The sequence below is a fragment of the Hordeum vulgare genome, chromosome 2H (assembly GCF_904849725.1).
Source record: "Hordeum vulgare subsp. vulgare chromosome 2H, MorexV3_pseudomolecules_assembly, whole genome shotgun sequence".
NCBI lineage: Eukaryota > Viridiplantae > Streptophyta > Magnoliopsida > Poales > Poaceae > Hordeum > Hordeum vulgare.
The window spans coordinates 576,710,132-576,734,894 of record NC_058519.1 but is presented as its reverse complement, the minus strand read 5'-3'; the positions used below and the strand labels follow the sequence as shown (position 1 = coordinate 576,734,894).

The 24,763-nt window shown below is 45.6% G+C and overlaps 60 non-coding genes and 4 pseudogenes across 60 annotated transcripts; all 64 read right to left on the bottom strand.

Annotated features, from left to right (window-relative positions):
* Positions 1-121: 121 nt before the first annotated feature.
* LOC123434037 lies at positions 122-240 on the bottom strand. Its single transcript, XR_006625332.1, has one exon. It is a non-coding gene; the product is annotated as a 5S ribosomal RNA (ribosomal RNA).
* A 185-nt stretch (positions 241-425) lies between these two features.
* Positions 426-544, bottom strand: LOC123435406. The gene has a single exon (XR_006626659.1). It is a non-coding gene; the product is annotated as a 5S ribosomal RNA (ribosomal RNA).
* A 191-nt stretch (positions 545-735) lies between these two features.
* On the bottom strand, positions 736-854 carry LOC123431903. The gene has a single exon (XR_006623506.1). It is a non-coding gene; the product is annotated as a 5S ribosomal RNA (ribosomal RNA).
* A 182-nt stretch (positions 855-1,036) lies between these two features.
* LOC123435490 lies at positions 1,037-1,155 on the bottom strand. The gene has a single exon (XR_006626738.1). It is a non-coding gene; the product is annotated as a 5S ribosomal RNA (ribosomal RNA).
* Positions 1,156-1,430: 275 nt separating this feature from the next.
* On the bottom strand, positions 1,431-1,549 carry LOC123438155. The gene has a single exon (XR_006629314.1). It is a non-coding gene; the product is annotated as a 5S ribosomal RNA (ribosomal RNA).
* Positions 1,550-1,731: 182 nt separating this feature from the next.
* LOC123435790 lies at positions 1,732-1,850 on the bottom strand. The gene has a single exon (XR_006627037.1). It is a non-coding gene; the product is annotated as a 5S ribosomal RNA (ribosomal RNA).
* A 179-nt stretch (positions 1,851-2,029) lies between these two features.
* LOC123433050 lies at positions 2,030-2,147 on the bottom strand. The gene has a single exon (XR_006624605.1). It is a non-coding gene; the product is annotated as a 5S ribosomal RNA (ribosomal RNA).
* Positions 2,148-2,350: 203 nt separating this feature from the next.
* On the bottom strand, positions 2,351-2,469 carry LOC123435067. Its single transcript, XR_006626329.1, has one exon. It is a non-coding gene; the product is annotated as a 5S ribosomal RNA (ribosomal RNA).
* A 182-nt stretch (positions 2,470-2,651) lies between these two features.
* LOC123433137 lies at positions 2,652-2,793 on the bottom strand (annotated as a pseudogene).
* Positions 2,794-2,978: 185 nt separating this feature from the next.
* LOC123437734 lies at positions 2,979-3,097 on the bottom strand. Its single transcript, XR_006628906.1, has one exon. It is a non-coding gene; the product is annotated as a 5S ribosomal RNA (ribosomal RNA).
* Positions 3,098-3,273: 176 nt separating this feature from the next.
* LOC123437274 lies at positions 3,274-3,392 on the bottom strand. Its single transcript, XR_006628464.1, has one exon. It is a non-coding gene; the product is annotated as a 5S ribosomal RNA (ribosomal RNA).
* Positions 3,393-3,570: 178 nt separating this feature from the next.
* Positions 3,571-3,689, bottom strand: LOC123438303. The gene has a single exon (XR_006629454.1). It is a non-coding gene; the product is annotated as a 5S ribosomal RNA (ribosomal RNA).
* Positions 3,690-3,868: 179 nt separating this feature from the next.
* On the bottom strand, positions 3,869-3,987 carry LOC123431795. Its single transcript, XR_006623379.1, has one exon. It is a non-coding gene; the product is annotated as a 5S ribosomal RNA (ribosomal RNA).
* Positions 3,988-4,175: 188 nt separating this feature from the next.
* Positions 4,176-4,294, bottom strand: LOC123432118. Its single transcript, XR_006623716.1, has one exon. It is a non-coding gene; the product is annotated as a 5S ribosomal RNA (ribosomal RNA).
* A 179-nt stretch (positions 4,295-4,473) lies between these two features.
* On the bottom strand, positions 4,474-4,592 carry LOC123436147. The gene has a single exon (XR_006627382.1). It is a non-coding gene; the product is annotated as a 5S ribosomal RNA (ribosomal RNA).
* Positions 4,593-4,781: 189 nt separating this feature from the next.
* Positions 4,782-4,900, bottom strand: LOC123434036. Its single transcript, XR_006625331.1, has one exon. It is a non-coding gene; the product is annotated as a 5S ribosomal RNA (ribosomal RNA).
* A 185-nt stretch (positions 4,901-5,085) lies between these two features.
* LOC123437694 lies at positions 5,086-5,204 on the bottom strand. Its single transcript, XR_006628870.1, has one exon. It is a non-coding gene; the product is annotated as a 5S ribosomal RNA (ribosomal RNA).
* A 178-nt stretch (positions 5,205-5,382) lies between these two features.
* On the bottom strand, positions 5,383-5,501 carry LOC123434035. The gene has a single exon (XR_006625330.1). It is a non-coding gene; the product is annotated as a 5S ribosomal RNA (ribosomal RNA).
* Positions 5,502-5,689: 188 nt separating this feature from the next.
* LOC123435610 lies at positions 5,690-5,808 on the bottom strand. The gene has a single exon (XR_006626854.1). It is a non-coding gene; the product is annotated as a 5S ribosomal RNA (ribosomal RNA).
* A 179-nt stretch (positions 5,809-5,987) lies between these two features.
* LOC123431757 lies at positions 5,988-6,106 on the bottom strand. The gene has a single exon (XR_006623344.1). It is a non-coding gene; the product is annotated as a 5S ribosomal RNA (ribosomal RNA).
* Positions 6,107-6,375: 269 nt separating this feature from the next.
* On the bottom strand, positions 6,376-6,494 carry LOC123438154. The gene has a single exon (XR_006629313.1). It is a non-coding gene; the product is annotated as a 5S ribosomal RNA (ribosomal RNA).
* A 182-nt stretch (positions 6,495-6,676) lies between these two features.
* LOC123435788 lies at positions 6,677-6,795 on the bottom strand. The gene has a single exon (XR_006627035.1). It is a non-coding gene; the product is annotated as a 5S ribosomal RNA (ribosomal RNA).
* A 179-nt stretch (positions 6,796-6,974) lies between these two features.
* LOC123433172 lies at positions 6,975-7,092 on the bottom strand. The gene has a single exon (XR_006624717.1). It is a non-coding gene; the product is annotated as a 5S ribosomal RNA (ribosomal RNA).
* Positions 7,093-7,295: 203 nt separating this feature from the next.
* LOC123435066 lies at positions 7,296-7,414 on the bottom strand. Its single transcript, XR_006626328.1, has one exon. It is a non-coding gene; the product is annotated as a 5S ribosomal RNA (ribosomal RNA).
* Positions 7,415-7,596: 182 nt separating this feature from the next.
* On the bottom strand, positions 7,597-7,738 carry LOC123433140 (annotated as a pseudogene).
* Positions 7,739-7,923: 185 nt separating this feature from the next.
* On the bottom strand, positions 7,924-8,042 carry LOC123435047. The gene has a single exon (XR_006626309.1). It is a non-coding gene; the product is annotated as a 5S ribosomal RNA (ribosomal RNA).
* Positions 8,043-8,218: 176 nt separating this feature from the next.
* LOC123437273 lies at positions 8,219-8,337 on the bottom strand. Its single transcript, XR_006628463.1, has one exon. It is a non-coding gene; the product is annotated as a 5S ribosomal RNA (ribosomal RNA).
* A 178-nt stretch (positions 8,338-8,515) lies between these two features.
* On the bottom strand, positions 8,516-8,634 carry LOC123438302. Its single transcript, XR_006629453.1, has one exon. It is a non-coding gene; the product is annotated as a 5S ribosomal RNA (ribosomal RNA).
* Positions 8,635-8,819: 185 nt separating this feature from the next.
* LOC123431794 lies at positions 8,820-8,938 on the bottom strand. The gene has a single exon (XR_006623378.1). It is a non-coding gene; the product is annotated as a 5S ribosomal RNA (ribosomal RNA).
* A 185-nt stretch (positions 8,939-9,123) lies between these two features.
* Positions 9,124-9,242, bottom strand: LOC123432117. The gene has a single exon (XR_006623715.1). It is a non-coding gene; the product is annotated as a 5S ribosomal RNA (ribosomal RNA).
* A 179-nt stretch (positions 9,243-9,421) lies between these two features.
* On the bottom strand, positions 9,422-9,540 carry LOC123435405. Its single transcript, XR_006626658.1, has one exon. It is a non-coding gene; the product is annotated as a 5S ribosomal RNA (ribosomal RNA).
* Positions 9,541-9,735: 195 nt separating this feature from the next.
* LOC123434034 lies at positions 9,736-9,854 on the bottom strand. The gene has a single exon (XR_006625329.1). It is a non-coding gene; the product is annotated as a 5S ribosomal RNA (ribosomal RNA).
* Positions 9,855-10,036: 182 nt separating this feature from the next.
* Positions 10,037-10,155, bottom strand: LOC123437693. The gene has a single exon (XR_006628869.1). It is a non-coding gene; the product is annotated as a 5S ribosomal RNA (ribosomal RNA).
* A 175-nt stretch (positions 10,156-10,330) lies between these two features.
* LOC123434033 lies at positions 10,331-10,449 on the bottom strand. Its single transcript, XR_006625328.1, has one exon. It is a non-coding gene; the product is annotated as a 5S ribosomal RNA (ribosomal RNA).
* Positions 10,450-10,634: 185 nt separating this feature from the next.
* On the bottom strand, positions 10,635-10,753 carry LOC123435609. The gene has a single exon (XR_006626853.1). It is a non-coding gene; the product is annotated as a 5S ribosomal RNA (ribosomal RNA).
* Positions 10,754-10,932: 179 nt separating this feature from the next.
* On the bottom strand, positions 10,933-11,051 carry LOC123437545. Its single transcript, XR_006628719.1, has one exon. It is a non-coding gene; the product is annotated as a 5S ribosomal RNA (ribosomal RNA).
* A 182-nt stretch (positions 11,052-11,233) lies between these two features.
* Positions 11,234-11,375, bottom strand: LOC123433188 (annotated as a pseudogene).
* Positions 11,376-11,563: 188 nt separating this feature from the next.
* On the bottom strand, positions 11,564-11,682 carry LOC123435046. Its single transcript, XR_006626308.1, has one exon. It is a non-coding gene; the product is annotated as a 5S ribosomal RNA (ribosomal RNA).
* Positions 11,683-11,857: 175 nt separating this feature from the next.
* On the bottom strand, positions 11,858-11,976 carry LOC123437272. The gene has a single exon (XR_006628462.1). It is a non-coding gene; the product is annotated as a 5S ribosomal RNA (ribosomal RNA).
* A 178-nt stretch (positions 11,977-12,154) lies between these two features.
* On the bottom strand, positions 12,155-12,273 carry LOC123438301. Its single transcript, XR_006629452.1, has one exon. It is a non-coding gene; the product is annotated as a 5S ribosomal RNA (ribosomal RNA).
* Positions 12,274-12,455: 182 nt separating this feature from the next.
* Positions 12,456-12,574, bottom strand: LOC123431793. Its single transcript, XR_006623377.1, has one exon. It is a non-coding gene; the product is annotated as a 5S ribosomal RNA (ribosomal RNA).
* Positions 12,575-12,762: 188 nt separating this feature from the next.
* On the bottom strand, positions 12,763-12,881 carry LOC123432116. The gene has a single exon (XR_006623714.1). It is a non-coding gene; the product is annotated as a 5S ribosomal RNA (ribosomal RNA).
* A 179-nt stretch (positions 12,882-13,060) lies between these two features.
* Positions 13,061-13,179, bottom strand: LOC123435404. The gene has a single exon (XR_006626656.1). It is a non-coding gene; the product is annotated as a 5S ribosomal RNA (ribosomal RNA).
* A 201-nt stretch (positions 13,180-13,380) lies between these two features.
* On the bottom strand, positions 13,381-13,499 carry LOC123434031. Its single transcript, XR_006625325.1, has one exon. It is a non-coding gene; the product is annotated as a 5S ribosomal RNA (ribosomal RNA).
* A 185-nt stretch (positions 13,500-13,684) lies between these two features.
* LOC123437692 lies at positions 13,685-13,803 on the bottom strand. The gene has a single exon (XR_006628868.1). It is a non-coding gene; the product is annotated as a 5S ribosomal RNA (ribosomal RNA).
* Positions 13,804-13,981: 178 nt separating this feature from the next.
* On the bottom strand, positions 13,982-14,100 carry LOC123434030. Its single transcript, XR_006625324.1, has one exon. It is a non-coding gene; the product is annotated as a 5S ribosomal RNA (ribosomal RNA).
* A 185-nt stretch (positions 14,101-14,285) lies between these two features.
* On the bottom strand, positions 14,286-14,404 carry LOC123435608. Its single transcript, XR_006626852.1, has one exon. It is a non-coding gene; the product is annotated as a 5S ribosomal RNA (ribosomal RNA).
* A 179-nt stretch (positions 14,405-14,583) lies between these two features.
* LOC123437544 lies at positions 14,584-14,702 on the bottom strand. The gene has a single exon (XR_006628718.1). It is a non-coding gene; the product is annotated as a 5S ribosomal RNA (ribosomal RNA).
* Positions 14,703-15,144: 442 nt separating this feature from the next.
* On the bottom strand, positions 15,145-15,263 carry LOC123437151. The gene has a single exon (XR_006628347.1). It is a non-coding gene; the product is annotated as a 5S ribosomal RNA (ribosomal RNA).
* Positions 15,264-15,457: 194 nt separating this feature from the next.
* Positions 15,458-15,576, bottom strand: LOC123434983. The gene has a single exon (XR_006626245.1). It is a non-coding gene; the product is annotated as a 5S ribosomal RNA (ribosomal RNA).
* A 196-nt stretch (positions 15,577-15,772) lies between these two features.
* LOC123436032 lies at positions 15,773-15,891 on the bottom strand. Its single transcript, XR_006627270.1, has one exon. It is a non-coding gene; the product is annotated as a 5S ribosomal RNA (ribosomal RNA).
* Positions 15,892-16,073: 182 nt separating this feature from the next.
* Positions 16,074-16,192, bottom strand: LOC123437983. The gene has a single exon (XR_006629142.1). It is a non-coding gene; the product is annotated as a 5S ribosomal RNA (ribosomal RNA).
* A 191-nt stretch (positions 16,193-16,383) lies between these two features.
* On the bottom strand, positions 16,384-16,502 carry LOC123434921. Its single transcript, XR_006626188.1, has one exon. It is a non-coding gene; the product is annotated as a 5S ribosomal RNA (ribosomal RNA).
* A 200-nt stretch (positions 16,503-16,702) lies between these two features.
* Positions 16,703-16,821, bottom strand: LOC123438086. Its single transcript, XR_006629247.1, has one exon. It is a non-coding gene; the product is annotated as a 5S ribosomal RNA (ribosomal RNA).
* Positions 16,822-17,006: 185 nt separating this feature from the next.
* On the bottom strand, positions 17,007-17,125 carry LOC123437202. The gene has a single exon (XR_006628395.1). It is a non-coding gene; the product is annotated as a 5S ribosomal RNA (ribosomal RNA).
* Positions 17,126-17,307: 182 nt separating this feature from the next.
* LOC123434029 lies at positions 17,308-17,426 on the bottom strand. Its single transcript, XR_006625323.1, has one exon. It is a non-coding gene; the product is annotated as a 5S ribosomal RNA (ribosomal RNA).
* Positions 17,427-17,617: 191 nt separating this feature from the next.
* Positions 17,618-17,736, bottom strand: LOC123438167. The gene has a single exon (XR_006629326.1). It is a non-coding gene; the product is annotated as a 5S ribosomal RNA (ribosomal RNA).
* A 182-nt stretch (positions 17,737-17,918) lies between these two features.
* On the bottom strand, positions 17,919-18,037 carry LOC123435787. The gene has a single exon (XR_006627034.1). It is a non-coding gene; the product is annotated as a 5S ribosomal RNA (ribosomal RNA).
* A 203-nt stretch (positions 18,038-18,240) lies between these two features.
* On the bottom strand, positions 18,241-18,359 carry LOC123434028. The gene has a single exon (XR_006625322.1). It is a non-coding gene; the product is annotated as a 5S ribosomal RNA (ribosomal RNA).
* Positions 18,360-18,541: 182 nt separating this feature from the next.
* On the bottom strand, positions 18,542-18,660 carry LOC123437805. The gene has a single exon (XR_006628973.1). It is a non-coding gene; the product is annotated as a 5S ribosomal RNA (ribosomal RNA).
* Positions 18,661-18,860: 200 nt separating this feature from the next.
* On the bottom strand, positions 18,861-18,979 carry LOC123438769. Its single transcript, XR_006629892.1, has one exon. It is a non-coding gene; the product is annotated as a 5S ribosomal RNA (ribosomal RNA).
* Positions 18,980-19,161: 182 nt separating this feature from the next.
* LOC123434027 lies at positions 19,162-19,280 on the bottom strand. The gene has a single exon (XR_006625319.1). It is a non-coding gene; the product is annotated as a 5S ribosomal RNA (ribosomal RNA).
* Positions 19,281-19,462: 182 nt separating this feature from the next.
* LOC123431758 lies at positions 19,463-19,580 on the bottom strand. Its single transcript, XR_006623345.1, has one exon. It is a non-coding gene; the product is annotated as a 5S ribosomal RNA (ribosomal RNA).
* Positions 19,581-19,768: 188 nt separating this feature from the next.
* Positions 19,769-19,861, bottom strand: LOC123433467 (annotated as a pseudogene).
* Between the last annotated feature and the right edge of the window lie 4,902 nt (positions 19,862-24,763).

The window sequence follows — 24,763 nt, the reverse complement described above, 5'->3', positions numbered from 1 at the left end:
TTGGGTGTCAAGCGCGGTGGGAAAAGTCACACAGTAATCGTCAAAAATAAGAAAATGAGGTCATATAGATCACGCTCCCGCGTCATCCTTGTCACGTGGCGCAAAAATATATTTAAAAAGGGGAATGCAACACGAGGACTTCCCAGGAGGTCACCCATCCTAGTACTACTCTCGCCCAAGCACGCTTAACTTCGGAGTTCTGATGGGATCCGGTGCTTTAGTGCTGGTATGATCGCATCCGACATGCAACTATCTATTTGTTCCTTATGCTTGCCCCTACTACTACTACTACTACTACTAGTCGTTGGGTGTCAAGCGCGGTGGGAAAAGTCACACAGTAATCGTCAAAAATAAGAAAATGAGGTCATATAGATCACGCTCCCGCGTCATCCTTGTCACGTGGCGCAAAAATATATTTAAAAAGGGAAATGCAACACGAGGACTTCCCAGGAGGTCACCCATCCTAGTACTACTCTCGCCCAAGCACGCTTAACTTCGGAGTTCTGATGGGATCCGGTGCTTTAGTGCTGGTATGATCGCATCCGACATGCAACTATCTATTTGTTCCTTATGCTTGCCCCTACTACTACTACTACTACTACTACTACTAGTCGTTGGGTGTCAAGCGCGGTGGGAAAAGTCACACAGTAATCGTCAAAAATAAGAAAATGAGGTCATATAGATCAGGCTACCGCGTCATCCTTGTCACGTGGCGCAAAAATATATTTAAAAAGGGGAATGCAACACGAGGACTTCCCAGGAGGTCACCCATCCTAGTACTACTCTCGCCCAAGCACGCTTAACTTCGAAGTTCTGATGGGATATGGTGCTTTAGTGCTGGTATGATCGCATCCGACATGCAACTATCTATTTGTTCCTTATGCTTGCCCCTACTACTACTACTACTACTAGTCGTTGGGTGTCAAGCGCGGTGGGAAAAGTCACACAGTAATCGTCAAAAATAAGAAAATGAGGTCATATAGATCACGGTCCCGCGTCATCCTTGTCACGTGGCGCAAAAATATATTTAAAAAGGGGAATGCAACACGAGGACTTCCCAGGAGGTCACCCATCCTAGTACTACTCTCGTCCAAGCACGCTTAACTTCGGAGTTCTGATGGGATCCGGTGCTTTAGTGCTGGTATGATCGCATCCGACATGCAACTATCTATTTGTTCCTTATGCTTGCCCCTACTACTAATACTACTACTACTACTACTACTACTACTACTACTACTACTACTACTACTACTACTACTACTACTACTACTACTACTACTACTACTACTACTACTACTACTACTAGTCGTTGGGTGTCAAGCGCGGTGGGAAAAGTCACACAGTAATCGTCAAAAATAAGAAAATGAGGTCATATAGATCACGGTCCCGCGTCATCCTTGTCACGTGGCGCAAAAATATATTTAAAAAGGGGAATGCAACACGAGGACTTCCCAGGAGGTCACCCATCCTAGTACTACTCTCGCCCAAGCACGGTTAACTTCGGAGTTCTGATGGGATCCGGTGCTTTAGTGCTGGTATGATCGCATCTGACATGCAACTATCTATTTGTTCCTTATGCTTGCCCCTACTACTACTACTACTACTAGTCGTTGGGTGTCAAGCGCGGTGGGAAAAGTCACACAGTAATCGTCAAAAATAAGAAAATGAGGTCATATAGATCACGCTCCCGCGTCATCCTTGTCACGTGGCGCAAAAATATATTTAAAAAGGGGAATGCAACACGAGGACTTCCCAGGAGGTCACCCATCCTAGTACTACTCTCGCCCAAGCACGCTTAACTTCAGAGTTCTGATGGGATCCGGTGCTTTAGTGCTGGTATGATCGCATCCGACATGCAACTATCTATTTGTTCCTTATGCTTACCCCTACTACTACTACTACTAGTCGTTGGGTGTCAAGCGCGGTGGGCAAAGTCACACAGTAATCGTCAAAAATAAGAAAATGAGGTCATATAGATCACGCTCCCGCGTCATCCTTGTCATGTGGCGCAAAAATATATTTAAAAAGGGGAATGCAACACGAGGACTTCCCAGGAGGTCACCCATCCTAGTACTACTCTCGCCCAAGCACGCTTAACTTCAGAGTTCTGATGGGATCCGGTGCTTTAGTGCTGTTTGATCGCATCCGACATGCAACTATCTATTTGTTCCTTATGCTTGCCCCTACTACTACTACTACTACTACTACTACTACTACTACTAGTAGTCGTTGGGTGTCAAGCGCGGTGGGAAAAGTCACACAATAATCGTCAAAAATAAGAAAATGAGGTCATATAGATCACGGTCCCGCGTCATCCTTGTCACGTGGCGCAAAAATATATTTAAAAAGGGGAATGCAACACGAGGACTTCCCAGGAGGTCACCCATCGTAGTACTACTCTCGCCCAAGCACGCTTAACTTCGGAGTTCTGATGGGATCCGGTGCTTTAGTGCTGGTATGATCGCATCCGACATGCAACTATCTATTTGTTCCTTATGCTTGCCCCTACTACTACTACTATTACTAGTCGTTGGGTGTCAAGCGCGGTGGGAAAAGTCACACAGTAAACGTCAAAAATAAGAAAATGAGGTCATATAGATCACGCTCCCGCGTCATCCTTGTCACGTGGCGCAAAAATATATTTAAAAAGGGGAATGCAACACGAGGACTTCCCAGGAGGTCAGCCATCCTAGTACTACTCTCTCACCCATCCTAGTACTACTCTCGCCCAAGCACGCTTAACTTCGGAGTTCTGATGGGATCTGGTGCTTTAGTGCTGGTATGATCGCATCCGACATGCAACTATCTATTTGTTCCTTATGCTTGCCCCTACTACTACTACTACTACTACTAGTCGTTGGGTGTCAAGCGCGGTGGGAAAAGTCACACAGTAATCGTCAAAAATAAGAAAATGTGGTCATATAGATCACGCTCCCGCGTCATCCTTGTCACGTGGCGCAAAAATATATTTAAAAAGGGGAATGCAACACGAGGACTTCCCAGGAGGTCACCCATCCTAGTACTACTCTCGCCCAAGCACGCTTAACTTCGGAGTTCTAATGGGATCCGGTTCTTTAGTGCTGGTATGATCGCATCCAACATGCAACTATCTATTTGTTCCTTATGCTTGCCCCTACTACTACTACTAGTTGTTGGGTGTCAAGCGCGGTGGGAAAAGTCACACAGTAATCGTTAAAAATAAGAAAATGAGGTCATATAGATCACGGTCCCGCGTCATCCTTGTCACGGGGCGCAAAAATATATTTAAAAAGGGGAATGCAACACGAGGACTTCCCAGGAGGTCACCCATCCTAGGACTACTCTCGCCCAAGCACGCTTAACTTCGGAGTTCTGATGGGATCCGGTGCTTTAGTGCTGGTATGATCGCATCCGACATGCAACTATCTATTTGTTCTTTATGTTTGCCGCTACTACTACTACTACTAGTCGTTGGGTGTCAAGCGCGGTGGGAAAAGTCACACAGTAATCGTCAAAAATAAGAAAATGAGGTCATATAGATCACGCTCCCGCGTCATCCTTGTCACGTGGCGAAAAATATATTTAAAAAGGGGAATGCAACACGAGGACTTCCCAGGAGGTCACCCATCCTAGTACTACTCTCGCCCAAGCACGCTTAACTTCGTAGTTCTGATGGGATCCGGTGCTTTAGTGCTGGTATGATCGCATCCGACATGGAACTATCTATTTGTTCCTTATGCTTGCCCCTACTACTACTACTACTAGTCGTTGGGTGTCAAGCGCGGTGGGAAAAGTCACACAGTAATCGTCAAAAATAAGAAAATGAGGTCATATAGATCACGGTCCCGCGTCATCCTTGTCACGTGGCGCAAAAATATATTTAAAAAGGGGAATGCAACACGAGGACTTCCCAGGAGGTCACTCATCCTAGTACTACTCTCGCCCAAGCACGCTTAACTTCGAAGTTCTGATGGGATCCGGTGCTTTAGTGCTGGTATGATCGCATCCGACATGCAACTATCTATTTGTTCCTTATGCTTGCCCCTACTACTACTACTACTACTACTACTAGTCGTTGGGTGTCAAGCGCGGTGGAAAAAGTCACACAGTAATCGTCAAAAATAAGAAAATGAGGTCATATAGATCACGCTCCCGCGTCATCCTTGTCACGTGGCGCAAAAATATATTTAAAAAGGGGAATGCAACACGAGGACTTCCCAGGAGCTCACCCATCCTAGTACTACTCTCGCCCAAGCACGCTTAACTTCGAAGTTCTGATGGGATCCGGTGCTTTAGTGCTGGTATGATCGCATCCGACATGCAACTATCTATTTGTTCCTTATGCTTGCCCCTACTACTACTACTACTAGTCGTTGGGTGTCAAGCGCGGTGGAAATAGTCACACAGTAATCGTCAAAAATAAGAAAATGAGGTCATATAGATCACGCTCCCGCGTCATCCTTGTCACGTGGCGCAAAAATATATTTAAAAAGGGAAATGCAACACGAGGACTTCCCAGGAGGTCACCCATCCTAGTACTACTCTCGCCCAAGCACGCTTAACTTCGGAGTTCTAATGGGATCCGGTGCTTTAGTGCTGGTATGATCGCATCCGACATGCAACTATCTATTTGTTCCTTATGCTTGCCCCTACTACTACTACTACTACTACTACTAGTCGTTGGGTGTCAAGCGCGGTGGGAAAAAGTCACACAGTAATCGTCAAAAATAAGAAAATGAGGTCATATAGATCACGGTCCCGCGTCATCCTTGTCACGTGGCGCAAAAATATATTTAAAAAGGGGAATGCAACACGAGGACTTCCCAGGAGGTCACCCATCCTAGTACTACTCTCGCCCAAGCACGCTTAACTTCGGAGTTCTGATGGGATCCGGTGCTTTAGTGCTGGTATGATCGCATCCGACATGCAACTATCTATTTGTTCCTTATGCTTGCCCCTACTACTACTACTACTACTACTAGTTGTTGGGTGTCAAGCGCGGTGGGAAAAGTCACACAGTAATCGTCAAAAATAAGAAAATGAGGTCATATAGATCACGGTCCCGCGTCATCCTTGTCACGGGGCGCAAAAATATATTTAAAAAGGGGAATGCAACACGAGGACTTCCCAGGAGGTCACCCATCCTAGTACTACTCTCGCCCAAGCACGCTTAACTTCGGAGTTCTGATGGGATCCGGTGCTTTAGTGCTGGTATGATCGTATCCGACATGCAACTATCTATTTGTTCTTTATGTTTGCCGCTACTACTACTACTACTAGTCGTTGGGTGTCAAGCGCGGTGGGAAAAGTCACACAGTAATCGTCAAAAATAAGAAAATGAGGTCATATAGATCACGCTCCCGCGTCATCCTTGTCACGTGGCGAAAAATATATTTAAAAAGGGGAATGCAACACGAGGACTTCCCAGGAGGTCACCCATCCTAGTACTACTCTCGCCCAAGCACGCTTAACTTCGGAGTTCTGATGGGATCCGGTGCTTTAGTGCTGGTATGATCGCATCCGTCATGCAACTATCTATTTGTTCCTTATGCTTGCCCCTACTACTACTACTACTACTACTACTAGTCGTTGGGTGTCAAGCGCGGTGGGAAAAGTCACACAGTAATCGTCAAAAATAAGAAAATGAGGTCATATAGATCACGGTCCCGCGTCATCCTTGTCACGTGGCGCAAAAATATACTTAAAAAGGGGAATGCAACACGAGGACTTCCCAGGAGGTCACCCATCCTAGTACTACTCTCGCCCAAGCACGCTTAACTTCGGAGTTCTGATGGGATCCGGTGCTTTAGTGCTGGTATGATCGCATCAGACATGCAACTATCTATTTGTTCCTTATGCTTGCCCCTACTACTACTACTACTAGTCGTTGGGTGTCAAGCGCGGTGGAAAAAGTCACACACTAATCGTCAAAAATAAGAAAATGAGGTCATATAGATCACGCTCCCGCGTCATCCTTGTCACGTGGCGCAAAAATATATTTAAAAAGGGGAATGCAACATGAGGACTTCCCAGGAGGTCACCCATCCTAGTACTACTCTCGCCCAAGCACGCTTAACTTCGGAGTTCTGATGGGATCCGATGCTTTAGTGCTGGTATGATCGCATCCGACATGCAACTATCTATTTGTTCCTTATGCTTGCCCCTACTACTACTACTACTACTACTACTACTACTACTACTACTACTACTACTACTACTACTACTACTACTACTACTACTACTACTACTACTACTACTACTACTACTACTAGTCGTTGGGTGTCAAGCGCGGTGGGAAAAGTCACACAGTAATCGTCAAAAATAAGAAAATGAGGTCATATAGATCACGGTCCCGCGTCATCCTTGTCACGTGGCGCAAAAATATATTTAAAAAGGGGAATGCAACACGAGGACTTCCCAGGAGGTCACCCATCCTAGTACTACTCTCGCCCAAGCACGGTTAACTTCGGAGTTCTGATGGGATCCGGTGCTTTAGTGCTGGTATGATCGCATCTGACATGCAACTATCTATTTGTTCCTTATGCTTGCCCCTACTACTACTACTACTACTAGTCGTTGGGTGTCAAGCGCGGTGGGAAAAGTCACACAGTAATCGTCAAAAATAAGAAAATGAGGTCATATAGATCACGCTCCCGCGTCATCCTTGTCACGTGGCGCAAAAATATATTTAAAAAGGGGAATGCAACACGAGGACTTCCCAGGAGGTCACCCATCCTAGTACTACTCTCGCCCAAGCACGCTTAACTTCAGAGTTCTGATGGGATCCGGTGCTTTAGTGCTGGTATGATCGCATCCGACATGCAACTATCTATTTGTTCCTTATGCTTACCCCTACTACTACTACTACTAGTCGTTGGGTGTCAAGCGCGGTGGGCAAAGTCACACAGTAATCGTCAAAAATAAGAAAATGAGGTCATATAGATCACGCTCCCGCGTCATCCTTGTCATGTGGCGCAAAAATATATTTAAAAAGGGGAATGCAACACGAGGACTTCCCAGGAGGTCACCCATCCTAGTACTACTCTCGCCCAAGCACGCTTAATTTCGGAGTTCTGATGGGATCCGGTGCTTTAGTGCTGTTTGATCGCATCCGACATGCAACTATCTATTTGTTCCTTATGCTTGCCCGTACTACTACTACTACTACTACTACTACTACTACTACTAGTAGTCGTTGGGTGTCAAGCGCGGTGGGAAAAGTCACACAATAATCGTCAAAAATAAGAAAATGAGGTCATATAGATCACGGTCCCGCGTCATCCTTGTCACGTGGCGCAAAAATATATTTAAAAAGGGGAATGCAACACGAGGACTTCCCAGGAGGTCACCCATCGTAGTACTACTCTCGCCCAAGCACGCTTAACTTCGGAGTTCTGATGGGATCCGGTGCTTTAGTGCTGGTATGATCGCATCCGACATGCAACTATCTATTTGTTCCTTATGCTTGCCCCTACTACTACTACTATTACTAGTCGTTGGGTGTCAAGCGCGGTGGGAAAAGTCACACAGTAAACGTCAAAAATAAGAAAATGAGGTCATATAGATCACGCTCCCGCGTCATCCTTGTCACGTGGCGCAAAAATATATTTAAAAAGGGGAATGCAACACGAGGACTTCCCAGGAGGTCACCCATCCTAGTACTACTCTCTCACCCATCCTAGTACTACTCTCGCCCAAGCACGCTTAACTTCGGAGTTCTGATGGGATCTGGTGCTTTAGTGCTGGTATGATCGCATCCGACATGCAACTATCTATTTGTTCCTTATGCTTGCCCCTACTACTACTACTACTACTACTAGTCGTTGGGTGTCAAGCGCGGTGGGAAAAGTCACACAGTAATCGTCAAAAATAAGAAAATGTGGTCATATAGATCACGCTCCCGCGTCATCCTTGTCACGTGGCGCAAAAATATATTTAAAAAGGGGAATGCAACACGAGGACTTCCCAGGAGGTCACCCATCCTAGTACTACTCTCGCCCAAGCACGCTTAACTTCGGAGTTCTAATGGGATCCGGTGCTTTAGTGCTGGTATGATCGCATCCAACATGCAACTATCTATTTGTTCCTTATGCTTGCCCCTACTACTACTACTAGTTGTTGGGTGTCAAGCGCGGTGGGAAAAGTCACACAGTAATCGTTAAAAATAAGAAAATGAGGTCATATAGATCACGGTCCCGCGTCATCCTTGTCACGGGGCGCAAAAATATATTTAAAAAGGGGAATGCAACACGAGGACTTCCCAGGAGGTCACCCATCCTAGGACTACTCTCGCCCAAGCACGCTTAACTTCGGAGTTCTGATGGGATCCGGTGCTTTAGTGCTGGTATGATCGCATCCGACATGCAACTATCTATTTGTTCTTTATGTTTGCCGCTACTACTACTACTACTAGTCGTTGGGTGTCAAGCGCGGTGGGAAAAGTCACACAGTAATCGTCAAAAATAAGAAAATGAGGTCATATAGATCACGCTCCCGCGTCATCCTTGTCACGTGGCGAAAAATATATTTAAAAAGGGGAATGCAACACGAGGACTTCCCAGGAGGTCACCCATCCTAGTACTACTCTCGCCCAAGCACGCTTAACTTCGTAGTTCTGATGGGATCCGGTGCTTTAGTGCTGGTATGATCGCATCCGACATGGAACTATCTATTTGTTCCTTATGCTTGCCCCTACTACTACTACTACTACTACTAGTCGTTGGGTGTCAAGCGCGGTGGGAAAAGTCACACAGTAATCGTCAAAAATAAGAAAATGAGGTCATATAGATCACGGTCCCGCGTCATCCTTGTCACGTGGCGCAAAAATATATTTAAAAAGGGGAATGCAACACGAGGACTTCCCAGGAGGTCACTCATCCTAGTACTACTCTCGCCCAAGCACGCTTAACTTCGAAGTTCTGATGGGATCCGGTGCTTTAGTGCTGGTATGATCGCATCCGACATGCAACTATCTATTTGTTCCTTATGCTTGCCCCTACTACTACTACTACTACTACTAGTCGTTGGGTGTCAAGCGCGGTGGAAAAAGTCACACAGTAATCGTCAAAAATAAGAAAATGAGGTCATATAGATCACGCTCCCGCGTCATCCTTGTCACGTGGCGCAAAAATATATTTAAAAAGGGGAATGCAACACGAGGACTTCCCAGGAGCTCACCCATCCTAGTACTACTCTCGCCCAAGCACGCTTAACTTCGAAGTTCTGATGGGATCCGGTGCTTTAGTGCTGGTATGATCGCATCCGACATGCAACTATCTATTTGTTCCTTATGCTTGCCCCTACTACTACTACTACTAGTCGTTGGGTGTCAAGCGCGGTGGAAATAGTCACACAGTAATCGTCAAAAATAAGAAAATGAGGTCATATAGATCACGCTCCCGCGTCATCCTTGTCACGTGGCGCAAAAATATATTTAAAAAGGGAAATGCAACACGAGGACTTCCCAGGAGGTCACCCATCCTAGTACTACTCTCGCCCAAGCACGCTTAACTTCGGAGTTCTGATGGGATCCGGTGCTTTAGTGCTGGTATGATCGCATCCGACATGCAACTATCTATTTGTTCCTTATGCTTGCCCCTACTACTACTACTACTACTACTACTACTACTAGTCGTTGGGTGTCAAGCGCGGTGGGAAAAAGTCACACAGTAATCGTCAAAAATAAGAAAATGAGGTCATATAGATCACGGTCCCGCGTCATCCTTGTCACGTGGCGCAAAAATATATTTAAAAAGGGGAATGCAACACGAGGACTTCCCAGGAGGTCACCCATCCTAGTACTACTCTCGCCCAAGCACGCTTAACTTCGGAGTTCTGATGGGATCCGGTGCTTTAGTGCTGGTATGATCGCATCCGACATGCAACTATCTATTTGTTCCTTATGCTTGCCCCTACTACTACTACTACTACTAGTTGTTGGGTGTCAAGCGCGGTGGGAAAAGTCACACAGTAATCGTCAAAAATAAGAAAATGAGGTCATATAGATCACGGTCCCGCGTCATCCTTGTCACGGGGCGCAAAAATATATTTAAAAAGGGGAATGCAACACGAGGACTTCCCAGGAGGTCACCCATCCTAGTACTACTCTCGCCCAAGCACGCTTAACTTCGGAGTTCTGATGGGATCCGGTGCTTTAGTGCTGGTATGATCGTATCCGACATGCAACTATCTATTTGTTCTTTATGTTTGCCGCTACTACTACTACTAGTCGTTGGGTGTCAAGCGCGGTGGGAAAAGTCACACAGTAATCGTCAAAAATAAGAAAATGAGGTCATATAGATCACGCTCCCGCGTCATCCTTGTCACGTGGCGAAAAATATATTTAAAAAGGGGAATGCAACACGAGGACTTCCCAGGAGGTCACCCATCCTAGTACTACTCTCGCCCAAGCACGCTTAACTTCGGAGTTCTGATGGGATCCGGTGCTTTAGTGCTGGTATGATCGCATCCGTCATGCAACTATCTATTTGTTCCTTATGCTTGCCCCTACTACTACTACTACTACTACTAGTCGTTGGGTGTCAAGCGCGGTGGGAAAAGTCACACAGTAATCGTCAAAAATAAGAAAATGAGGTCATATAGATCACGGTCCCGCGTCATCCTTGTCACGTGGCGCAAAAATATACTTAAAAAGGGGAATGCAACACGAGGACTTCCCAGGAGGTCACCCATCCTAGTACTACTCTCGCCCAAGCACGCTTAACTTCGGAGTTCTGATGGGATCCGGTGCTTTAGTGCTGGTATGATCGCATCAGACATGCAACTATCTATTTGTTCCTTATGCTTGCCCCTACTACTACTACTACTAGTCGTTGGGTGTCAAGCGCGGTGGAAAAAGTCACACACTAATCGTCAAAAATAAGAAAATGAGGTCATATAGATCACGCTCCCGCGTCATCCTTGTCACGTGGCGCAAAAATATATTTAAAAAGGGGAATGCAACATGAGGACTTCCCAGGAGGTCACCCATCCTAGTACTACTCTCGCCCAAGCACGCTTAACTTCGGAGTTCTGATGGGATCCGGTGCTTTAGTGCTGGTATGATCGCATCCGACATGCAACTATCTATTTGTTCCTTATGCTTGCCCCTATTACTACTACTACTACTAGTCGTTGGGTGTCAAGCGCGGTGGGAAAAGTCACACAGTAATCGTCAAAAATAAGAAAATGAGGTCATATAGATCACGCTCCCGCGTCATCCTTGTCACGTGGCGCAAAAATATATTTAAAAAGGGGAATGCAACACGAGGACTTCCCAGAAGGTCACCCATCCTAGTACTACTCTCTCACCCATCCTAGTACTACTCTCGCCCAAGCACGCTTAACTTCGGAGTTCTGATGGGATCTGGTGCTTTAGTGCTGGTATGATCGCATCCGACATGCAACTATCTATTTGTTCCTTATGCTTGCCCCTACTACTACTACTACTACTACTACTAGTCGTTGGGTGTCAAGCGCGGTGGGAAAAGTCACACAGTAATCGTCAAAAATAAGAAAATGTGGTCATATAGATCACGCTCCCGCGTCATCCTTGTCACGTGGCGCAAAAATATATTTAAAAAGGGGAATGCAACACGAGGACTTCCCAGGAGGTCACCCATCCTAGTACTACTCTCGCCCAAGCACGCTTAACTTCGGAGTTCTAATGGGATCCGGTGCTTTAGTGCTGGTATGATCGCATCCAACATGCAACTATCTATTTGTTCCTTATGCTTGCCCCTACTACTACTACTAGTTGTTGGGTGTCAAGCGCGGTGGGAAAAGTCACACAGTAATCGTAAAAATAAGAAAATGAGGTCATATAGATCACGGTCCCGCGTCATCCTTGTCACGGGGCGCAAAAATATATTTAAAAAGGGGAATGCAACACGAGGACTTCCCAGGAGGTCACCCATCCTAGGACTACTCTCGCCCAAGCACGCTTAACTTCGGAGTTCTGATGGGATCCGGTGCTTTAGTGCTGGTATGATCGCATCCGACATGCAACTATCTATTTGTTCTTTATGTTTGCCGCTACTACTACTACTACTAGTCGTTGGGTGTCAAGCGCGGTGGGAAAAGTCACACAGTAATCGTCAAAAATAAGAAAATGAGGTCATATAGATCACGCTCCCGCGTCATCCTTGTCACGTGGCGAAAAATATATTTAAAAAGGGGAATGCAACACGAGGACTTCCCAGGAGGTCACCCATCCTAGTACTACTCTCGCCCAAGCACGCTTAACTTCGTAGTTCTGATGGGATCCGGTGCTTTAGTGCTGGTATGATCGCATCCGACATGGAACTATCTATTTGTTCCTTATGCTTGCCCCTACTACTACTACTACTACTAGTCGTTGGGTGTCAAGCGCGGTGGGAAAAGTCACACAGTAATCGTCAAAAATAAGAAAATGAGGTCATATAGATCACGGTCCCGCGTCATCCTTGTCACGTGGCGCAAAAATATATTTAAAAAGGGGAATGCAACACGAGGACTTCCCAGGAGGTCACTCATCCTAGTACTACTCTCGCCCAAGCACGCTTAACTTCGAAGTTCTGATGGGATCCGGTGCTTTAGTGCTGGTATGATCGCATCCGACATGCAACTATCTATTTGTTCCTTATGCTTGCCCCTACTACTACTACTACTACTACTACTAGTCGTTGGGTGTCAAGCGCGGTGGAAAAAGTCACACAGTAATCGTCAAAAATAAGAAAATGAGGTCATATAGATCACGCTCCCGCGTCATCCTTGTCACGTGGCGCAAAAATATATTTAAAAAGGGGAATGCAACACGAGGACTTCCCAGGAGCTCACCCATCCTAGTACTACTCTCGCCCAAGCACGCTTAACTTCGAAGTTCTGATGGGATCCGGTGCTTTAGTGCTGGTATGATCGCATCCGACATGCAACTATCTATTTGTTCCTTATGCTTGCCCCTACTACTACTACTACTAGTCGTTGGGTGTCAAGCGCGGTGGAAATAGTCACACAGTAATCGTCAAAAATAAGAAAATGAGGTCATATAGATCACGCTCCCGCGTCATCCTTGTCACGTGGCGCAAAAATATATTTAAAAAGGGAAATGCAACACGAGGACTTCCCAGGAGGTCACCCATCCTAGTACTACTCTCGCCCAAGCACGCTTAACTTCGGAGTTCTGATGGGATCCGGTGCTTTAGTGCTGGTATGATCGCATCCGACATGCAACTATCTATTTGTTCCTTATGCTTGCCCCTACTACTACTACTACTACTACTACTACTACTACTACTAGTCGTTGGGTGTCAAGCGCGGTGGGAAAAAGTCACACAGTAATCGTCAAAAATAAGAAAATGAGGTCATATAGATCACGGTCCCGCGTCATCCTTGTCACGTGGCGCAAAAATATATTTAAAAAGGGGAATGCAACACGAGGACTTCCCAGGAGGTCACCCATCCTAGTACTACTCTCGCCCAAGCACGCTTAACTTCGGAGTTCTGATGGGATCCGGTGCTTTAGTGCTGGTATGATCGCATCCGACATGCAACTATCTATTTGTTCCTTATGCTTGCCCCTACTACTACTACTACTACTACTAGTTGTTGGGTGTCAAGCGCGGTGGGAAAAGTCACACAGTAATCGTCAAAAATAAGAAAATGAGGTCATATAGATCACGGTCCCGCGTCATCCTTGTCACGGGGCGCAAAAATATATTTAAAAAGGGGAATGCAACACGAGGACTTCCCAGGAGGTCACCCATCCTAGTACTACTCTCGCCCAAGCACGCTTAACTTCGGAGTTCTGATGGGATCCGGTGCTTTAGTGCTGGTATGATCGTATCCGACATGCAACTATCTATTTGTTCTTTATGTTTGCCGCTACTACTACTACTACTAGTCGTTGGGTGTCAAGCGCGGTGGGAAAAGTCACACAGTAATCGTCAAAAATAAGAAAATGAGGTCATATAGATCACGCTCCCGCGTCATCCTTGTCACGTGGCGAAAAATATATTTAAAAAGGGGAATGCAACACGAGGACTTCCCAGGAGGTCACCCATCCTAGTACTACTCTCGCCCAAGCACGCTTAACTTCGGAGTTCTGATGGGATCCGGTGCTTTAGTGCTGGTATGATCGCATCCGTCATGCAACTATCTATTTGTTCCTTATGCTTGCCCCTACTACTACTACTACTACTACTAGTCGTTGGGTGTCAAGCGCGGTGGGAAAAGTCACACAGTAATCGTCAAAAATAAGAAAATGAGGTCATATAGATCACGGTCCCGCGTCATCCTTGTCACGTGGCGCAAAAATATACTTAAAAAGGGGAATGCAACACGAGGACTTCCCAGGAGGTCACCCATCCTAGTACTACTCTCGCCCAAGCACGCTTAACTTCGGAGTTCTGATGGGATCCGGTGCTTTAGTGCTGGTATGATCGCATCAGACATGCAACTATCTATTTGTTCCTTATGCTTGCCCCTACTACTACTACTACTAGTCGTTGGGTGTCAAGCGCGGTGGAAAAAGTCACACACTAATCGTCAAAAATAAGAAAATGAGGTCATATAGATCACGCTCCCGCGTCATCCTTGTCACGTGGCGCAAAAATATATTTAAAAAGGGGAATGCAACATGAGGACTTCCCAGGAGGTCACCCATCCTAGTACTACTCTCGCCCAAGCACGCTTAACTTCGGAGTTCTGATGGGATCCGGTGCTTTAGTGCTGGTATGATCGCATCCGACATGCAACTATCTATTTGTTCCTTATGCTTGCCCCTATTACTACTACTACTAGTCGTTGGGTGTCAAGCGCGGTGGGAAAAGTCACACAGTAATCGTCAAAAATAAGAAAATGAGGTCATATAGATCACGGTCCCGCGTCATCCTTGTCACGTGGCGCAAAAATATATTTAAAAAGGGGAATGCAACACGAGGACTTCCACGCTTAACTTCGGAGTTCTGATGGGATCCGGTGCTTTAGTGCTGGTATGATCGCATCCGACATGCAACTATCTATTTGTTCCTTATGCTTGCCCCTACTACTACTACTACTACTAGTGGTTGGGTGTCAAGCGCGGTGGGAAAAGTCACACAGTAATCGTCAAAAATAAGAAAATGAGGTCATATAGATCACGGTCCCGCGTCATCCTTGTCACGTGGCGCAAAAATATATTTAAAAAGGGGAATGCAACACGAGGACTTCCCAAGAGGTCACCCATCCTAGTACTACTCTCGCCCAAGCACGCTTAACTTCGAAGTTCTGATGGGATCCGGTGCTTTAGTGCTGGTATGATCGCATCCGACATGCAACTATCTATTTGTTCCTTATGCTTGCCCCTACTACTACTACTACTACTACTACTACTACTAGTCGTTGGGTGTCAAGCGCGGTGGAAAAAGTCACACAATAATCGTCAAAAATAAGAAAATAAGGTCATATAGATCACGGTCCCGCGTCATCCTTGTCACGTGGCGCAAAAATATATTTAAAAAGGGGAATGCAACACGAGGACTTCCCAAGAGGTCACCCATCCTAGTACTACTCTCGCCCAAGCACGCTTAACTTCGGAGTTCTGATGGGATCCGGTGCTTTAGTGCTGGTATGATCGCATCCGACATGCAACTATCTATTTGTTCCTTATGCTTGCCCCTACTACTACTACTACTACTACTACTACTACTACTAGTCGTTGGGTGTCAAGCGCGGTGGCAAAAGTCACACAGTAATCGTCAAAAATAAGAAAATGGGGTCATATAGATCACGCTCCCGCGTCATCCTTGTCACGTGGCGCAAAAATATATTTAAAAAGGGAATGCAACACGAGGACTTCCCAGGAGGTCACCCATCCTAGTACTACTCTCGCCCAAGCACGCTTAACTTCGGAGTTCTGATGGGATCCGGTGCTTTAGTGCTGGTATGATCGCATTCGACATGCAACTATCTATTTGTTCCTTATGCTTGCCCCTACTACTACTACTACTACTAGTCGTTGGGTGTCAAGCGCGGTGGGAAAAGTCACACAGTAATCGTCAAAAATAAGAAAATGAGGTCATATAGATCACGGTCCCGCGTCATCCTTGTCACGTGGCGCAAAAATATATTTAAAAAGGGGAATGCAACACGAGGACTTCCCAGGAGGTCACCCATCCTAGTACTACTCTCGCCCAAGCGCGCTTAACTTCGGAGTTCTGATGGGATCCGGTGCTTTAGTGCTGGTATGATCGCACCCGACATGCAACTATCTATTTGTTCCTTATGCTTGCCCCTACTACTACTACTACTACTACTACTACTAGTCGTTGGGTGTCAAGCGCGGTGGGAAAAGTCACACAGTAATCGTCAAAAATAAGAAAATGAGGTCATATAGATCACGCTCCCGCGTCATCCTTGTCACGTGGCGCAAACATATATTTAAAAAGGGGAATGCAACACGAGGTCTTCCCAGGAGGTCACCCATCCTAGTACTACTCTCGCCCAAGCACGCTTAACTTCGGAGTTCTAATGGGATCCGGTGCTTTAGTGCTGGTATGATCGCATCCGACATGCAACTATCTATTTGTTCCTTATGCTTGCCCCTACTACTACTAGTACTACTACTACTACTACTACTACTAGTCGTTGGGTGTCAAGCGCGGTGGGAAAAGTCACACAGTAATCGTCAAAAATAAGAAAATGAGGTCATATAGATCACGCTCCCGCGTCATCCTTGTCACGGGGCGCAAAAATATATTTAAAAAGGGGAATGCAACACGAGGACTTCCCGGGAGGTCACCCATCCTAGTACTACTCTCGCCCAAGCAAGCTTAACTTCGGAGTTCTGATGGGATCCGGTGCTTTAGTGCTGGTATGATCGCATCCGACATGCAACTATCTATTTGTTCCTTATGCTTGCCCCTACTACTACTACTACTACTAGTAGTCGTTGGGTGTCAAGCGCGGTGGGAAAAGTCACACAGTAATCGTCAAAAATAAGAAAATGAGGTCATATAGATCACGCTCCCGCGTCATCCTTGTCACGTGGCGCAAAAATATATTTAAAAAGGGGAATGCAACACGAGGACTTCCCAGGAGGTCACCCATCCTAGTACTACTCTAGCCCAAGCACGCTTAACTTCGGAGTTCTGATGGGATCCGGTGCTTTAGTGCTGGTATGATCGCATCCGACATGCAACTATCTATTTGTTCCTTATGCTTGCCCCTACTACTACTACTACTAGTAGTCGTTGGGTGTCAAGCGCGGTGGGAAAAGTCACACAGTAATCGTCAAAAATAAGAAAATGAGGTCATATAGATCACGCTCCCGCGTCATCCTTGTCACGTGGCGCAAAAATATATTTAAAAAGGGGAATGCAACACGAGGACTTCCCAGGAGGTCACCCATCCTAGTACTACTCTCGCCCAAGCACGCTTAACTTCGGAGTTCTGATGGGATCCGGTGCTTTAGTGCTGGTATGATCGCATCCGACATGCAACTATCTATTTGTTCCTTATGCTTGCCCCTACTACTACTACTACTACTACTACTACTAGTCGTTGGGTGTCAAGCGCGGTGGGAAAAGTCACACAGTAATCGTCAAAAATAAGAAAATGAGGTCATATAGATCACGCTCCCGCGTCATCCTTGTCACGTGGCGCAAAAATATATTTAAAAGGGGGAATGCAACACGAGGACTTCCCAGGAGGTCACCCATCCTAGTAGTACTCTCGCCCAAGCACGCTTAACTTCGGAGTTCCGATGGGATCCGGTGCTTTAGTGCTGGTATGATCGCATCCGACATGCAACTATCTATTTGTTCCTTATGCTTGCCCCTACTACTACTACTACTACTAGTCGTTGGGTGTCAAGCGCGGTGGGAAAAGTCACACAGTAATCGTCAAAAATAAGAAAATGAGGTCATATAGATCACGCTCCCGCGTCATCCTTGTCACGTGGCGCAAAAATATATTTAAAAAGGGGAATGCAACACGAGGACTTCCCAGGAGGTCACCCATCCTAGTACTACTCTCGCCCAAGCACGCTTAACTTCAGAGTTCTGATGGGATCCGGTGCTTTAGTGCTGGTATGATCGCATCCGACATGCAACTATCTATTTGTTCCTTATGCTTGCCCCTACTACTACTACTAATACTACTACTACTACTACTACTACTAGTCGTTGGGTGTCAAGTGCGGTGGAAAACGTCACACAGTAATCGTCAAAAATAAGAAAATGAGGTCATATAGATCACGGTCCCGCGTCATCCTTGTCACGTGGCGCAAAAATATATTTAAAAAGGGGAATGCAACACGAGGACTTCCCAGGAGGTCACCCATCCTAGTACTACTCTCGCCCAAGCACGCTTAACTTCGGAGTTCTGATGGGATCCGGTGCTTTAGTGCTGGTATGATCGCATCCGACATGAAACTATCTATTTGTTCCTTATGCTTGCCCCTACTACTACTACTACTACTAGTCGTTGGGTGTCAAGCGCGGTGGGAAAAGTCACACAGTAATCGTCAAAAATAAGAAAATGAGGTCATATAGATCACGCTCCCGCGTCATCCTTGTCACGTGGCGTAAAAATATATTTAAAAAGGGGAATGCAACACGAGGACTTCCCAGGAGGTCACCCATCCTAGTACTACTCTCGCCAAAGCACGCTTAACTTCGGAGTTCTGATGGGATCCGGTGCTTTAGTGCTGGTATGATCGCATCCGACATGCAACTATCTATTTGTTCCTTATGCTTGCCCCTACTACTACTACTACTACTACTACTACTACTACTACTAGTCGTTGGGTGTCAAGCGCGGTGGGAAAAGTCACACAGTAATCGTCAAAAATAAGAAAATGAGGTCATATAGATCACGGTCCCGCGTCATCCTTGTCACGTGGCGCAAAAATATATTTAAAAAGGGGAATGCAACACAAGGACTTCCCAGGAGGTCACCCATCCTAGTACTACTCTCGCCCAAGCACGCTTAACTTTGGAGTTCTGATGGGATCCGGTGCTTTAGTGCTGGTATGATCGCATCAGACATGCAACTATCTATTTGTTCCTTATGCTTGCCCCTACTACTACTACTACTACTAGTCGTTGGGTGTCAAGCGCGGTGGGAAAAGTCACACAGTAATCGTCAAAAATAAGAAAATGAGGTCATATAGATCACGCTCCCGCGTCATCCTTGTCACGTGGCGCAAAAATATATTTAAAAGGGGGAATGCAACACGAGGACTTCCCAGGAGGTCACCCATCCTAGTACTACTCTCGCCCAAGCACGCTTAACTTCGGAGTTCTGATGGGATCCGGTGCTTTAGTGCTGGTATGATCGCATCCGACATGCAACTATCTATTTGTTCCTTATGCTTGCCCCTACTACTACTACTACTACTAGTCGTTGGGTGTCAAGCGCGGTGGGAAAAGTCACACAGTAATCGTCAAAAATAAGAAAATGAGGTCATATAGATCACGCTCCCGCGTCATCCTTGTCACGTGGCGCAAAAATATATTTAAAAAGGGGAATGCAACACGAGGACTTCCCAGGAGGTCACCCATCCTAGTACTACTCTCGCCCAAGCACGCTTAACTTCGGATTCTGATGGGATCCGGTGCTTTAGTGCTGGTATGATCGCATCCGACATGCAACTATCTATTTGTTCCTTATGCTTGCCCCTACTACTACTACTACTACTACTACTAGTCGTTGGGTGTCAAGCGCGGTGGGAAAAGTCACACAGTAATCGTCAAAAATAAGAAAATGAGGTCATATAGATCACGGTCCCGCGTCATCCTTGTCACGTGGCGCAAAAATATATTTAAAAAGGGGAATGCAACACCTAGTACTACTCTCGCCCAAGCACGCTTAACTTCGGAGTTCTGATGGGATCCGGTGCTTTAGTGCTGGTATGATCGCATCCGACATGCAACTTGTTGGAAATATGCCCTAGAGGCAATAATAAATTAGTTATTATTATATTTCTTAGTTCATGATAATCGTTTATTATCCATGCTATAATTGTATTGATTGGAAACACAATACTTGTGTGGACACATAGACAAAACACTGTCCTTAGTAAGCCTCTAGTTGACTAGCTCGTTGTTCAAAAGATGGTCAAGGTTTCCTGGCCATAGGCAAGTGTTGTCACTTGATAACGGGATCACATCATTAGGAGAATCATGTGATGGACTAGACCCAAACTAATAGACGTAGCATGTTGATCGTGTCATTTTGTTGCTACTGTTTTCTGCGTGTCAAGTATTTATTCCTATGACCATGAGATCATATAACTCACTGACACCGGAGGAATGCTTTCTGTGTATCAAACGTCGCAACGTAACTGGGTGACTATAAAGATGCTCTACAGGTATCTCCGAAGGTGTTAGTTGAGTTAGTATGGATCAAGACTGGGATTTGTCACTCCGTGTGAACGGAGAGGTATCTCGGGGCCCACTCGGTAATACAACATCACACACAAGCCTTGCAAGCAATGTAACTTAGTGTAAGTTGCGGGATCTTGTATTACGGAACGAGTAAAGAGACTTGCCAGTAAACGAGATTGAAATAGGTATACGGATACTGACGATCGAATCTCGGGCAAGTAACATACCGAAGGACAAAGGGAATGACATACGGGATTATATGAATCCTTGGCACTGAGGTTCAAACGATAAGATCTTCGTAGAATATGTAGGATCCAATATGGGCATCCAGGTCCCGCTATTGGATATTGACCGAGGAGTCACTCGGGTCATGTCTACATAGTTCTCGAACCCGCAGGGTCTGCACACTTAAGGTTCGACGTTGTTTTATGCGTATTTGAGTTATATGGTTGGTTACCGAATGTTGTTCGGAGTCCCGGATGAGATCACGGACGTCACGAGGGTTTCCGGAATGGTCCGGAAACGAAGATTGATATATAGGATGACCTCATTTGGTTACCGGAAGGTTTTCGTGCATTACCGGAAAAGTTTCGGGCTCATCGGTAGTGTACCGGGAGTGCCGGGAGGGGTGCCGGGGACCATCGGGAGGGGTGTCACGCCCCAAGGGGTCTCATGGGCTATGGGAAGAGATAAACCAGCCCCTAGTGGGCTGGAATAAGTTCCCACTAAGGCCCATAAGGTTTGAGAAGGAAAAAACACAAGGTGGAAAGAGTTTCCAAGTGGGAAGGTGGAATCCTACTCCAAGTAGGATTGGAGTAGGACTCCTCCACCTCCAATTTCGGCCAAACCTTTAGGTTTTGAGGCTGCCTCCTCCCCTCCCTCCCACCTATATATACGGAGGTTTTAGGGCTGATTTGAGACGACTTTTCTCACGGCTGCCCGACCACATACCTCCATAGTTTTCCCTCTAGATCGCGTTTCTGCGGAGCTCGGACGGAGCCCTGCTGAGACGAGATCATCACCAACCTCCGGAGCGCCGTCACGCTGCCGGAGAACTCTTCTACCTCTCCGTCTCTCTTGCTGGATCAAGAAGGCCGAGATCATCGTCGAGCTGTACGTGTGCTGAACGCGGAGGTGCCGTCCGTTCGGTACTAGATCGTGGGACTGATCGCGGGATTGTTCGCGGGGCGGATCGAGGGACGTGAGGACGTTCCACTACATCAACCGCGATCTCTAATCGCTTCTGCTGTACGATCTACAAGGGTACGTAGATCACTCATCCCCTCTCGTAGATGGACATCACCATGATAGGTCTTCGTGCGCGTAGGAAAATTTTTGTTTCCCTTGCGACGTTCCCCAACAGTGGCATCATGAGCTAGGTTCATGCGTAGATGTCTTCTCGAGTAGAACACAAAAGTTTTTGTGGGCGGTGATGTGCGTTTTGCTGCCCTCCTTAGTCTTTTCTTGATTCCGCGGTATTGTTGGATTGAAGCGGCTTGGACCGACATTACTCGTACGCTTACGAGAGACTGGTTTCATCGTTACGAGTAACCCCCTTTGCTCAAAGATGACTGGCAAGTGATTGTTTCTCCAACTTTAGTTGAATCGGATTTGACCGAGGAGGTCCTTGGATGAGGTTAAATAGCAACTCATATATCTCCGTTGTGGTGTTTGCGTAAGTAAGATGCGATCCTACTAGATACCCTCGGTCACCACGTAAAACATGCAACAACAAAATTAGAGGACGTCTAACTTGTTTTTGCAGGGTATGATTGTGATGTGATATGGCCAACGATGTGATGTGATATATTGGATGTATGAGATGATCATGTTGTAATAGAAATATCGACTTGCACGTCGATGGTACGGCAACCGGCAGGAGCCATAGGGTTGTCTTTATACTAACGTTTGTGCTTGCAGATGCGTTTACTATTTTGCTAGGATGTAGCTTTAGTAGTAATAGCATAAGTAGCACGACAACCCCGATGGCAACACGTTGATGGATGATCATGGTGTGGCGCCGGTGACAAGAAGATCGTGCCGCTGCTTTGGTGATGGAGATCAAGAAGCACGTGATGATGGCCATATCATGTCACTTATGAATTGCATGTGATGTTAATCCTTTTATGCACCTTATTTTGCTTAGAACGACGGTAGCATTATGAGGTGATCTCTCACTAAAATTTCAAGACGAAATTGTGTTCTCCCCGACTGTGCACCGTTGCGACAGTTCTTCGTTTCGAGACACCACGTGATGATCGGGTGTGATAGACTCAACGTTCACATACAACGGGTGCAAAACAGTTGCACACGCCGAACACTCGGGTTAAGCTTGACGAGACTAGCATGTGCAGACATGGCCTCGGAACACATGAGACCGAAAGGTCGAGCATGAATCGTATAGTTGATATGATTAGCATAGAGATGCTTACCACTGAAACTATTCTCGACTCACGTGATGATCGGACTTGAGATAGTGGATTTGGATCATGTACCACTCAAATGACTAGAGAGATGTACTTTTTGAGTGGGAGTTCTTAAGTAATATGATTAATTGAACTAATTGTCATGAACATAGTCTAATGGTCTTTGCGAATTACGATGTAGCTTGCGCTATAGCTCTACTGTTTTTATATGTTCCTAGAGAAAATTTAGTTGAAAGTTGATAGTAGCAAACTTTGCAGAGGATTGTCCTCGTTGCTGCGCAGAAGGCTTATGTCCTTAATGCACCACTTGGTGTGCTACACCTCGAGCGTCGTCTGTGGATGCTGTGAACATCCGACATACACGTTTCTGATGACTACATGATAGTTCAGTGCAAAATACTTAATGGCTCAGAAGCAAGGCGCCGAAGACGTTTTGAAACGTCACGGAACATAAGTGATGTTCTAAAGAGATGAAATTATGATTTCATGCTTGTGCCCTTGTTAAGAGGTACGAGACCTCCAACAAGATTCTTTGTCCACAAAGTAAGTGAGAAAAGCTCAATCGTTGAGCGTGTGCTCAGATTGTCTGAGTACGACAAACACTTGAATCAAGTGGGAGTTAATCTTCCAGATGACATAGTGATGGTTCTCCAAAAGTCACTGCCACCAAGCTGTGAGAGCTTCGTGATGAACTATAACATATCAAGGATAGATACAATGATCCTTGAGCGATTCGTGATGTTTGACACTGCGAAAGTAGAAATCAAGAAGGAGCGTCAATAGTTGATGGTTTGTAAAACCACTAAGTTTCAACAAAGGCAAGGGCTAGAAGGGATACTTCGTGAAACGGCAAAACAGTTGCTGCACTAATGAAGAGACCCAAGATTAAACCCAAACCCGAGACTAAGTGCTTCTATAATGAGGGGAACAGTCACTGAGGCGGAGCAACTCTAGATACTTGGTAGATAAAGAAGGCTGGCAAAAGTCGAAAGAAGTGTATTTGATATACATGATGTTGATGTGTACTTTACTAGTACTCCTAGTAGCATGAGGGTATTGGATACCGGTTCGGTTGCTAAGTGATTAGTAACACGAAATGAAAGCTACGGCATAAACGGAGACTAGCTAAAGGCGAGGTGACGATACGTGTTGGAAGTGTTTCCAAGGTTGATATGATGAAACGTCGCGCGCCCGCTCTACCATCGGGATTGGTGTTAAACCTAACTAATTGTTATTTGGTGCTTGCGTTAAGCATGAACATGATTGGATCGTGTTTTGTTGCAATACGATTATTCATTTAAAGAGAATAATGGTTACTCTATTTTCTTGAATATTCACCTTCAATGGTTTATTGAATCTCGATCGTAGTATTACACATGTTCATAATATTAGTGCCAAAAGATACGAGTTAATGATGATAGTACCACTTACTTGTGGCACTGCCGCTTGAGTCATGTTAGTATAAATTGCATGAAGAGGCTCCATGCTGATGGATCTTTGTACTCACCTGATTTCGAATCACTAGTGACATGCAAATCATACCACATGAGCAAGGCCTTGTTTTCATTGAGATGAAATAAGATAGTAACTTGTTGGAAGTGATACATTTTGATGTATGCAGTCCAATAGGTACTGAGGCACGCAGTAGATATCATTATGTTCTTACTTCACTGATGATTTGAGTAGATACAGGAATATTTACTTAATGAATCACAAGTCTGAAATGTTGAAAAGTTCAAATCCGTTTCAGAGTGAAGATCGTCGTAACAAGAGGACAAACTGTCTACGATATGATCATAAGAAATGAATATCTGAGTTACGAGTTTTGGTACACAGTTAAGACAATGTGGAAATTGTTTCGCGGTTCATGCCACCTGGAACATCATAGTGTGATGATGTGTCTGAACGTCATAGCCACACACTATTTGATATGGTGCATACTATGATATCTTTTATCGAATTACCACTATCGTTTATGGGTTATGCATTAGAGACAACCACACTCACTTTAAA